The sequence below is a fragment of the Cryptomeria japonica genome, chromosome 11, assembly GCF_030272615.1.
Source record: "Cryptomeria japonica chromosome 11, Sugi_1.0, whole genome shotgun sequence".
NCBI lineage: Eukaryota > Viridiplantae > Streptophyta > Pinopsida > Cupressales > Cupressaceae > Cryptomeria > Cryptomeria japonica.
Window position 1 is genome coordinate 558,863,196 of NC_081415.1, and position 13,091 is coordinate 558,876,286.

Genomic DNA, 13,091 nt, shown 5'->3' on the forward strand with positions numbered 1-13,091 from the left:
GTGGGGGTATTTTTTAATAAAAAAATTATCTCTTATTTAATCCCACTATGTGGTGTTGGCATTTGAACACATTTAAACAATTTATTTTGAAGGGAAAGTTGGGTATTTGAGCAATCTCCATGCTTATTTTATTATTTGTTCCCTCAATTAGGTTGGACCTATTTCTTAGCTATCATTAGAGATTAGAAGAAAAGAACCTTTGGATTTTAATCATTAAATTAGTGAATGGAGGCACTTAATTTGAATTTTGGGAATGTTATTTAAGCTTAAATCAATTTGACAATTAGGAATTTAAAACTGATTTTCGAAGGATTTGAACAATGAAGATCACTACAATGGATCTAGTTTTCAAATTTTTTTTGAGCTGAGATGATCATTTCTATGTTATAATTATGGATATTTTCACAACTATTTCAATTTCATTTTATTATATTTGATAGGTGTCTTGTTTAGTGTCACGATAAACTGATTTCTAGTTCATTGCGATAATTAGTTTGGATATGTATTTTCACAAATCTATAATTCTTAACACAAAAACAAATAATAAATTTTTAGTGGTCTACTATATAGTTCATAAATGCTTGTATTTAATTGTAGCAAATATATCTATTTTTTACTAATCTAATCATAATTTATGAGAAGATGTTTTTTTCAATTGCTAAGTATTGAAATCTATGAGTCGCAAAAATAAAATTATATATTAGTAAATAATGTAATTGGAGATATTATATACTACTCATTGACTCATTTACAATGAAATTGAACTATGATAAAATATCGCATACTTTAATAGTGTAAAGTACACTACATTCTTGATATTAAATATACTAATATTCTAAAGTGTAAACAATAAATGAGGCTATCTAGGACCCAAATCTGTAATTGTTTCATCATTAATAGATGGGTAGATCAATTCAATGGTCGATGAAGTAGTTGAAGTTGTGCTCCCAATTCTAGATGTTGATGTAGATTTAGGTGATGGAACATCTTCTTGTACAATAGTGACATAAGCAGGATTTATGGGATTTTGTAAGTTGGTTATTGAAGAGTTTGAAAGCATTGCATATACACTAGTCATTGCTAGGCGAACCAATGCATATGCTTGTGTGCATAAAAGACCCACATGAATGCATCTTGAAACTTGTTCATTAGAGAAGCTTTCCATTATTTCTTTGTCAATCACATCCATAATCTTTCCTCCACTGTAAGATCTCCATACCTACACAAGAATGATGCATACTCATCTTCATGAGATAAACAACTTTGGGAAATAAACTATATGAAAATTTCGTACTTTTATCTTACCCATTCTATCAAGCTTTGAAATTGGGGGGACAATCTATTATCAGTATTTTTTCTTCCACATATAATTTCTAAAATAACAACTCCAAAGCTATACACATCAACTTTACAAGATAGTTGACCTAACATAGCATACTCTGGTGCCATATAACCACTGCATAACCATTAAAAATATAATCAGACTTGAAACAAATAAATCACATTGAATAAAATATTTAAAGCCTTAAATTATATTTTTTATTTTTTTCAAACAAATGCTTAAAATATTAAAAATTTAAAACCAGTAATAACTTTTCACCCAACAAGCCACTACATCTTTTCAAATTCTAAAGATATTATAAACTAATGTGATTTAGACATAAATCTGTGTGATGCAATACTAGAATTCTTACTATGTTCCTGCAAGCCTTGTCTCAACATGACTCTCATCTTGACCAATCAATCTTGCTAAGCCAAAATCTGATATCTTTGGCTCCATTTTCTCATCGAGCAAAATATTGCTTGCTTTGATATCCCGATGAATGATCCGAAGATGAGAATCTTCATGCAAATATAGAAGCCCACGGGCTACTACAATGATCTTTAAACGCTTTGGCCAATCAAGCAGTTTACTTCGTTGCGGATCTATATCCACTCATCCAAATAAATCACTCTAAATGAAAAAAAAAATGACTTTCACTTAATTTAATCAGAGAAGAACAAATATTGTATGAAAATCATTTCAAATTGAAAAGAAACAAACTTACGGAATACTATTTTGTCGAGACTCTTATTAACCAAGTGCTCATAAACAAGCAACCGTTCTGATCCCTCTGCGCAACATCCAAGTAACTTCACAAGATTACGATGTTGAATTTTCGCGACCAGCTTAACCTCGTTTAGAAACTGCTCTTTCCCTTGCGTTGATTGAACAGAAAGTTTCTTTACTGCGATTTGTACTCCATTTGGCATTATACCCTTATATAAAAGAAAACACATAAATCTTATGCTTATATTAGTCCATAAATATGTAACGAATTCCGGAACTCTAACTTGTGTAAAATACTGCTTGAAACTTATTTGGTCCATTAATTGAAAGGAAAGAGCTCTCAAATGATTATAAGCATATAATCATTAAGATTGATATAGAGAATGCTAGCACACAGAAATTCAAACGACAAAGAAATTACAAGCAGCCGGAAGTTAAGAGATGCTCCAGTAAGAATAAAAAACAAGAAGCAGCCACTATCAAGAAAAAGCAGATAAAGCTGTAGAAGAAGAGCCAAACAACTAGCACAAAGGTCATATCTATTTGGCGATTGCATCTTAAACCCTTATCTTTGTAACTATTGTATAGATCCAATAAGTGATAAGTGAATCAATCATAATCATGAGAGATGGGTTTTTGTGAATAGCAAAATGTGTTAATATAAGTATATATATTGAGACATAATTAAGTTATTACAAATTTTGTGAACCTTTCAACTTCACCACTATATGAAAAGACCATTGAAATTTTGTGCCTATGTTAAAAGAATGTTTTAATATAATTATATATATACATTGAAACAAAATTTATTTATTACAAATTGCAATACACAAATCTCATATGCAATCAATGACCACGACACATTAACATTTGTCATTAACTATGAGAATTAAATCCTTTTAACTTCATTCTCTTTTAAGAATGAGTTTTTCACAATCACAAAGATAACATTTTATGTCAATCTTTGGAAACACACTCAATATTCCATCATTTTTCTCATCATTATAATAATAGATCATTGAATACAATTGAAAAACTCCTACAATTTATCATTTATATTATAGTTATTCACTTATTTTTTTAAATAATCTATAACAATTCAAATTTGACAAAATAAAATCTAATAATTGACTTCTTAATTAGCATTTTAATTCTGATTCCACTATGATGGAATTAAAAGAAATTAATAATCACCCAGTACAGATTGGATAACGAACTGTGTCTTCAGACTCACGACTCTTCAATGAGACAGAGTTGCACAATAAAATTCCGACTGTTTTATTCCTCTTGAAAGAAAAGAGATATGACACACAATGAAAATAAATCTAGTTTAACAATTTATTATCTAAACCACACTCAAGGCCGCCAAGCCATTTCTATGATCTTTCTATACCGAGAATCTTCATTAAAACCAGTGTTGCCAACGAAAAGATCGCCACCATTGACGGTGCAAACATTACTCCTGCGTTATCAGGAGGGGGAGCTGAAAGAAAAAAGGAAAAAAAACCCTGATATTTTTATGGAGGGCGAACATACATTACAGATCACTCATTTTAACACATAAGTTTCAAGTTTCAAGCTAAGCCATATACATTACAGATCATTGCATCATCATTTGCCATCAACAGTTGCATAAATCAGATACAATATGTATAGTTATATTACATGGTTTCTTACTATGTCATTGTTTTGTTCTAATCCTTAAATTGAACAAATAGGATTGATTTTAGAATAAATAGGATTGATTTATAGTAATTCATGCACACAAAATACTAATGATATATGCAATCTTGTCTCTTTATACATTCTCTCCATTCAACTACTCCTTTAACCTTATGTTGCCATTTTTCACTATTCTTGCATCTCATTATTTCTCATTTATATATAATATAAGAACCAATTTTATTATCAAATTTTTAGTAACTTATTTTATTATAATAATTCGTCCAATATTTTTTCTTCTTTCTATGCTCCATCCTTTTTCCTCTACTTCTATCCTTCTTACTCATTTAGATAATTAAATTTACAATCTTACTCTTCTATTCTCAATATGATATCACTAATTATATTTCTTGAATACTTCTCATCAGACAACAAAGGTCATCATTTCGCGATTGTGGCCAAGCTATTGTTTGTGGGTTGGGTAATGGATTTTTGTTCATGGACGGCCATGCTGCAGGCTATGCGGCAGCTGATGCTGTGCAGGCATTACCCTTTGTGGCACATTTTGGTGTCTAGTCTTATTTTCAGCAATTGTAGGCGGGTAGTCTCAATAAATTTTTTGAGGAGGGCATTTTTTCTTTGGTTAAGTTTCATAATAGAAGAGTAAGAGTTGATATGAAAAAAAAATTAAAAATTATGTTAATGTTGTTGTTCTTGGACTCTTAGACTGTTTGGTCTGGTGGATATCATTAAACTTTTTTTTATTGATTCACTCACTCATTCATTCATTTAAATAGAAGAAATTTAACGTGGAGATCTGTTGAACTTTTTGTGGATCAATTAGGATTTAATCGAACAATTTAAATTCACTATTAGAATGCTTTATTATTCAGCTACTGGTTTCTTTAGGATAAGTTCATTTTTGGTCTCGATGTAGCTTATTTCCACACTGGTACCATGTTGATCTTCTGATGGACTAGTTAGAACTCAAACTGACAATCACCCATTTGCTACTCCCTGAACTATCGGCCCCTATTAGGGAGCCTATGTTTGGTTTAGATGTGAATTATTTTTTCTCTTATATCATGATGAACTTTTCATGAATTAGGTTGGACTCTAACATAGAACCTTCCATTTTTTACTTGAATACTTTACCACTTAACTACTAACCCTATAAGACTAATACATCTTTGATTTAAATTTGAACTGTTTCCAACAAGAAATATCCATGAAACAAAAACATGGTGTAGGCCACAAAGCCACCAAATGCCCTGATTGTGAGCAGCAGCATGAAACAACAACAATCCGCACTTGTTACATAGAGAAGGGCAAATATTATCTATGGTGTAAAACACAGTTGTTAGTGAACAAATTAATCTATAGAAATATTTAGTCTACTAACATAGTTTTATGTTTTTAGTATTTTAGTTTTAGTTATAATGTTTATTTGGTAAAAATTATTTTAATTTTTTTCTTAAATTTTAATAATGCAAATTTTTTAAGATTTAGATGAATGTAAGATTTCTAATATAATGAGGGAATTGTAATTCATTCATCATTAGTTAATATGATCTTTGATCATTTGATGAGGAAGCTTTGTAATATTTTGAATCAATAGAATAGTTTATTTGCATTTCAATTTTGTATGAAAGCAATCAGAACACTCACGAAATCATTAGATGCAATTGTAGTTGAAGACAATCTGGTATAATCTGCCATGTTTAAAACCAACTTGAAAAATTTGAAGCCCTTGAGTTCTAAGGTTGTTGAAGGAGAAAGAAACAAAGCTAGCACTACCAAGTTTGAAGTAGTAGGAAGATTACAGATTAAAATAATTTATTTTCATAAAGGAGATAACAAATTTTGTGAAAGCTATAGAATTTAGTCGAAACAACCAACATGATGTTGTGTGAGGACGTTATATCCTAGCCTAAAAGAGGCTTATAGTGTTCTATCAAAAGAATTGAAGCTATATGAGGAAAGAAAACCTGGACATCTGAAGAAATAATAACTAGGTAAAATGCAATTGAAAATGAGATTGCCACGCCCTGGTAGGAGAGGAGCCCACACAAGTTGGAAGAAGAGATAAAGTCAGCTATTATTGTAAAATCTAGGAAGATCAGATATCATTATTTTTGTGTTGAATTCATTTGTTGTTGAAATAAAGAGGGGATTGTTGGAATATTTTGTAATTCCTTTCATTTGCATCGATTTATGCTTTTAGTTCTTTTACTTTCAGTGAACATAGACCTCTATATAATGAAACAATTATAATTTATTATTCATCAATTAATCTAATCCTTGTAATCTCTTGAATCAATAAAATATTTTATTTAAATTTCAATTTTGTAAATTTCTTTCAAAATCAACCCTTCTCACTGAAAATGATTATCGCAGATTAGTTTCCTCCCATTTAGCTCAGTTCCATGATTAGCAAGAAGATCAGCATAGGCATTTTTCTGTATGTAGAAGTAACTAAAAGTAACATATCCGACTAAATACTTGAGCAAATATACGTATAAACAATGAGATGGCATAGATGAATTTTATAATTATACGTTAAATCCTGAACTGCGGACGCTCTGTTATCAAAAACAGAGCAAAATATAATAAAAAAAATAAAATAATGCCCAAATTCTGTAGCTTCGGCATTTATTCAATTATTTTCATCCTAAGTTATTGTCCAATGTGAGCTAAAATAAAAATCTATTAAAAAAGAAAAAAAGGCTCAAACAGACACAAAGAGTGGGTAAGTAACCCAGTTCAATTTAATATTCCTATCCAAACAAGGAAACATGGTCGGTTAGGCTATGTTACCTTGTATACAGAGCCGAATCCTCCCTGTCCAAGCTTGTTATCTCATGGAAATTTCTGGTTGCAATCTTGATGTTTTCCAAATTAAAATTTATGTTCTGTTCCAGCCCAATGTCTGAGTGCACCTCGCTATCTAGTTTCTCTGGATAAATAACGCACAGGAGAAAAAATGACAATTTTGTATCTTACTAAAAAGATTTATTTTCTAACCACAATTTGATGATAATGAAGAGAAAAATTTCTTGATTTCTGTTCTGATACCCTTACTAGCAAGGAATTTTGTTGATACAAATGTCAGACAAGTTCAATAAAATTTCGCCTCAAAGATACCTTTCCTCAAGAGGGCTGGTATCCATAATCCTGCAGACCCGAATTTTCTTCGGATTGCAAATAGGCATAACAGCAACATCACCAACAAGCCCCTCACAATACCAAGAACTAAATCTCTTTTGTCTGAAGTTTTTTCTGCACGGGAGATCAATTTGAGTGTAAGTAACGAAATATGCTAGGTATGTATAACCTCTGACATCTCCTCTTCATTTCCAACCTCTCTAATATTTTTTTGGGTTTGTAATTATCAAATTTTGTGTTCTTTGAACTTTCTAACAGTCTGATGATGATATTTCAGTGATCTCAAACGATGATAAAAAATTACTTACAATCAAATATAGCAAAACGATAATATGTCAATGGAGGTAGAGATGAACCAACAGGCCTGCAGAGATGCAATGGAGGTGGTCGAGGTCGCAGACGTGGCAGGGGTCGTGGTCGCGGACATGGTCGTGGTAGGGGTCAAGGTCGTGGGTCTAGGGATTGAACTCATTAGAAGGAAAGAAAGATATGAATCTTTATACTATTTTGATTTTGAATTTTTTTTATAATTTTTAATGAAATTTGCCAAAAAAGAGTAAGAATTTCTGTTATGCTTTAGATGAACTGTTTCAAAATTTTGTGGGACGTCAGGGAATTAGTCTTTATTTAGAATTCTTCACTTTCAAGGAAGGCCTGGAAGGGCTGGCTAACAGTTAAACTCTATGTATTTTAAAAAAATTTATTCCCTACCATGATAACTTCTGGCAGAATGTTAAATTCACAAAAGCAAAATAAACCCTGTTCCGATTTTTTAAAGGATTTTCAAGAAATAACTAAAATGAACTATAGCTGTCATAAATGGGATATACCGGCAGGAATTATGTTCGATTTGGGTTTATTATAGCTCTTCCAGATAAATTATTTATTACATATTGTCATCACATTCCTGTTCTATGGAATTCGTCATCATACCAGGATAATTGGATTAGACAAAAAGGAAGTTGATATGCATATTACCCGGTATCAGAGGCGATAAAGGCAGTTGTGGAGGGGCAGGATTGAAGAATGGGTACTTTTCGTAACGAGCATAGCAACTTCCCGAGCCGGCTGCTCCTCCCTCAAAAGCTGTAGAGATCGCTGTCGCATCTAACAGGTTACGGATTGCATTTGCTAAGCAATTTTTGCAGTCATCAACATAAGTCAAATCTCTCCAACACTGAACCATACCGTATATCGTATAATTTGTAGAGGTTGTTGTTGATCCAGAAGAATAACGAATTGGGAATCGAAGCGCTTCACCTGAAAGATTTGTCAAAAGATTGAGAACTGCGGCAGTAAATACGTATGGCTGATCTTTGACCTCATCTGTCCTGTAAGCAACTCTTGTCTGTGTATCAAGTATTCCGAAGAAGGAAAAATTCTGGTAGCGTATGAAGCACTTCTCTCGCCATGTTCTACCGCCTAGGGCATTTCCACAAAGCCGGTGAATGCTGGTATTCGCATCTTGTGAACAGTTGAAGCATTCCTCCACGGTTGCGTCTTCCCAACATTGGAGGAGACCATAAGCTCCGTCTGGACTTTGCCCGGAAATAGATGTATTGAAACCGTTTGATGATGAGGTATTGTTTACAAGATTATTGAGAACTGTGTTCAGATTACTGTTGAACTTAGCGCTTGTATGATTATTGTCGGTGCATATATACACATCTAACGCTGCGTTAAAAACAATGCATAATAAGAGCACGACGCAGAAAATCTGTGCATATTTTGCATGGTCTGAGATCTGCATCTTGTCCTCCCCTTCAGGATTCTTTCAGAAACTATGCTATTGATTTTTTCAACTTGTAAGGTGAGTGGCGAGATGTGGCTAAGCTGAATGTTTGCAGAGGGCAGAGTTTTCAAAGTAATGTGAAGGTATTGACTTGTTCAATTTTAAGGAATCTTCTCTTAGGGACGGTTTAACGTAATTGATGACCTTAGTTGTTGGTAAAATGGGTGTTGACCATAGCCCGACCAGTGCGATCAAATAATAAAAATGCCGTTCTCTCTTTTTTAACAATAAAAAAACATAAGAATTAAGTAATGAGAATATATATTGTTTTTACAAGACATCTATAACATTGAACATTTCCAAAGCTATTAGCAATTTAAAATATTGATGTATAGGCTGTAATTTTTTAAAACTTGTATGAATTATTAAACAATTTAAATAGGGTTGACTTCAGAATGTAGGGCGAGTTTTTTATATGAGAGGTCTTGGGTTTGAGTCTCTTCTAGCTCCATGTGTCATTGTCAAATATTTTCAATTTTTAAATATATATCTTAAAATTTAATTGAAAAAATCAGGTAAGAACGATATTTCCTCACATTTCCTCACATCTCTATATAGATTTATTTCAAATAATTATATATGTACAAAAAAATATATCAATAATTAAAAAAAAATGAAGAATACTACTAATTTATTATTACACCTACCTAATCAGTTTTTTATAATGATGAGCATAATTGTTTGTGGAATTTGCAATAATCATTACTTTTTTAATTAGATTGGATTACAAGCAATATGTTGACAAACATAGTTTAATTTAAAATTTTCTTATCATAATTTTTACACTATTGATTAATTAAAGGATAATACAAGCATGATTAGGTACATAAACGGAATTTTTTTTCCTCAAAAAATTATATGAAAGATAAATGGTTAGGGTTGGTCCAACCTCTCGAACAAATCATATGTATAGAGATATCAAAGTTTTGAGCATATCATCAATTGGAAGTCGTTCTAATTTCATTTGTCATGGTAATAAGTCAAATATAATTTTGCTAAAGCTTAGACTTATTAGATTCAAATTAAGATCATGGTCTTATGAATCACGGTAACCTAGAAAACTTAAGTGGCTATTAAAGAAAATATTAATAGTATTTTACAGTTAAGTAGTTTGAAAAACTTTATAGGCATAGTGAATGTTAAAATAAATCATTAAGAATTTTGGAGAAACTTGTGGGACAATGAAAATTGAGAAGCTCTTTAGAAGTACGTACTTCCATAAAGATTTATAATATATTTTTAAAGCTAGACAGTCCCATTGATTTTATAGAAGCAGCTAACTATACTATTACATGATTTTCTTATAGAACTATAAACTTTATACCAACATCCTAACTAGTTGGAAATTTCCTATATTTCTCTTTTAGTTTTTACTTTCACACCTCTTCCTAGTTTGAACATCCCTACTCTGAACTCAATTGTGATGACCCATCCCAATCCCCTCGTAAAACTCACTGCATGAGCAAGATGCAATGTCAGTTTTTTTGCAAATTTTGCATCAAGATCCAAGAAGAAAAAGGAGTTGTGTAGATATTTCAACACTCATATGGAGATATCCAGATTTCAATTAGCTCATATTCTTCCGAAAAGGCAAAAAATCAAAACCCTAGAGAAGTTCTTTTTTAAGGAGGCTCAAAATTAGCTAGAGAAATCCCTCCATTAAGAAATTTGGGAGCACATGAAAAAATTGGTGGGTACATTTAACAATGGGATGTTAATTGAGATGGATGTGCCAAACAATAAGAAACAAATGGTTAAGAATAGGAACATTTATCTTAAAGAGGAGATGTCCAAATTGAAGGCGAATTAGAGGACACTAATGAACAACATTCAATAAATCATTTATTATTGCAAGGACTAGGTAAAAAGCATGGCTACTATCATTGATGTTTTATAGAAGGCACTTGTCAAATGAAAGCAGAAGCAAATGATAAGGGACGTGTTACTCTCAGTTCATGGTTGCCTCAAACAAAAGCTACATAAAAGACCAGAATACATGTCAAAGAAACCCTACTCTCCCAATCAAGCTAATATTGTTTCTAGTTCCTCTGCTCAGTTAAGGGAGTTGTCATTTGAAGATAGTCTTCCGTTCTTATAAAAAGAGTCACAAGCCATTAAGGCCCTAAATTCTCTCAACAATAGGTAGTTGTCTACTATTATTTTGTTGGATTTTTTATTTTTTTTGTCTATTCTGTGTTCTTAGTTTTCTTTTTTCTCTAATCTAATGCCTTCTAAGAATCATCATTTTTGTGTTGATGATTGACTTGTAATGGGTTTGGGATTTTCTCATGCTTATATAGTCAAAACTTTATACCAACATAGAAAATATAATTAAAAAATAATAAATTAAAATTAAAATTAAAAAATAGTATAGCTTTTTTTTGTGGAGAGAAAGAGAGAAAAGTTTGTGAGCGAGTATTTGAAGGGAGGAGCTAGGAATTTGGATGGAAGAATAGCAGTGGTTGTAGATGATGGAGGTGATGATTTTGAGGATGATGCAATGGTCATGTGTTGTTATGCAAAATATTTCTCTTCTATGATGTGGGTTTGTATAGCTATGCTCTAGGGTCTCTATTTTTTCTTGGAGCTTTCACTTCCTAGTTAGCAGAGATGTCTTTTGCAGAGGTCATTTGGATCTTTTTCTTTTTTGGACATGGGAGGGGAGGATTATTTCTTTCTAGTCCTTCTTGGATGAGTCTATCTTCTTTATTACTGAAGGTAGTTCTTATGGTGGTGGCTTCTGGCAATGTGGGATCCCTTCGTGGTGATCATTTTTCTCTTCTTTCTATTTTCACATGTTTTGGTCTAGAGACTATAGGGCTTTGATGTCCCCTTCTCTCTTTTTTATAATGCCACCCATTTTTCCCTTTTCTATGGTGGGTTCTTCTTGTAGTATTATGGAAAATTTATCTATTTGGTTGTGGTTGGCTCTTTTCTTTTGGCTATTAGATCCTCACAAGATATTCTCTATTCTCGGAGTTCAAGTATTTCTTTTGGCAGATTTGCTAGCGTATGGTCACTAGCTATCATGGTTGAGGTTCTCCTTTCCAATTTATGGGATAGGTTATTGTTAGCTCTATGCGGCATGCTTGTCCTTTATGCCTTTCTTTCCATACCCCATTTTCTGGTCTTGGTGGAACTCATGTTTGTTTCCCCAAGTTTGAGTCATTGGACTGCTTTTTATCCTGGAGCCATTTTGGTCGGGGCTCTTTATTTTTGGTGAAGGGATAATTTTGGTCTTGGTGAGTTATTCATCCTTGTTCTTTAAAAGGAGCTTTGTTGTGTATGGTTGCCATTCTTCTTATGCAAGCTCATTTTTCTTTTACTATGGTCCTCCACTGTCATACTCTTATTGGGACGGAGTCTTCTCCTATTGTAGTGGATATCGTTCTTGTTGGTGTGCCCAAAGTTGGTTTCTCTCTACTTCTCTCTTCCTTTTTTACAGATCCTATGGAGGTGCTGGCGTCTCCCATAGAAGTGAATAATTCCATTATGGGAAAGGTTGGAAGCTACATATGGATTGTAGTGCCCTTCCCATTTGCTTCTAGCAAATGTGCATTGGTATTGGCATTTGTTTGTCGATGAATCTAGAGATGCACATGTTATAATTGTATTCTACTTCTAAGTTATCGTTCTATTCTCTATTTTAGTATGTTTTGATGTATTGATGATTTACAATGTGTACAGACCACTTGCATGTTCAAGATGGTGTTCCTCAACATGTTAGCATTTGGTGTTATTTGCATTCGGATGCATGCATGATATAATGACAAGTCTCTTGTAAGGACCTGATCTATTCTTTTGTGATGAAATTTTAGGTGATGTATTGATACAGGAGCACCAGTGTAGTTCTTACCGGTTTGAGTAGTTAGCAGTAGAATTGTTTGGAGATCCTGGCATTTCTTCATTTTTGAGAGTTTAGCGTTGTGGATTTGGATTTAACTCTTTGAGTTTGTGTTCTTTATCATGTTAGAGATTCATGGCATTTGGATTTAATCCCGGTGAGATATCTATTTTGGTATTGGCCCGGTTCATATTTTCTTACCAGTTAGTCTTGCAGTGTGTTGAGCAAATTTGATATCAGGTTGCGGTTGATATGCATGACTTGTGAATCGTTGACTTATGTTTCCTGTGCCTTGTCCGATGTTCCCGGAGAACTATGTGATTTTTTGTGCATTGGAAGATGTTCTTAGTGATTTGAGCCGACATGTTACCGTTAGCACGTTTCATTACGAATCAGTTGGTCTTTGGGCCGACTTGATCAAGTTATTATTATTTGCGGATGGTATAAAGAGAATTTTTGTGAATCATTTAAGAGGACAGAAGACAGAAGATAGAAGACAAAAGTTTGAGATCGAGCGAAGATGTAGAACCAATGAGATTTAGGTCCAGTAGGATTGAAGCCAAAAGGGCTGAGGTCCG

At 32.7% G+C, this 13,091-nt stretch overlaps 1 pseudogene; it reads right to left on the bottom strand.

The window, feature by feature from the left end:
- Nucleotides 1-859: 859 nt before the first annotated feature.
- Nucleotides 860-8,627, bottom strand: LOC131034522 (cysteine-rich receptor-like protein kinase 43; annotated as a pseudogene).
- Between the last annotated feature and the right edge of the window lie 4,464 nt (nucleotides 8,628-13,091).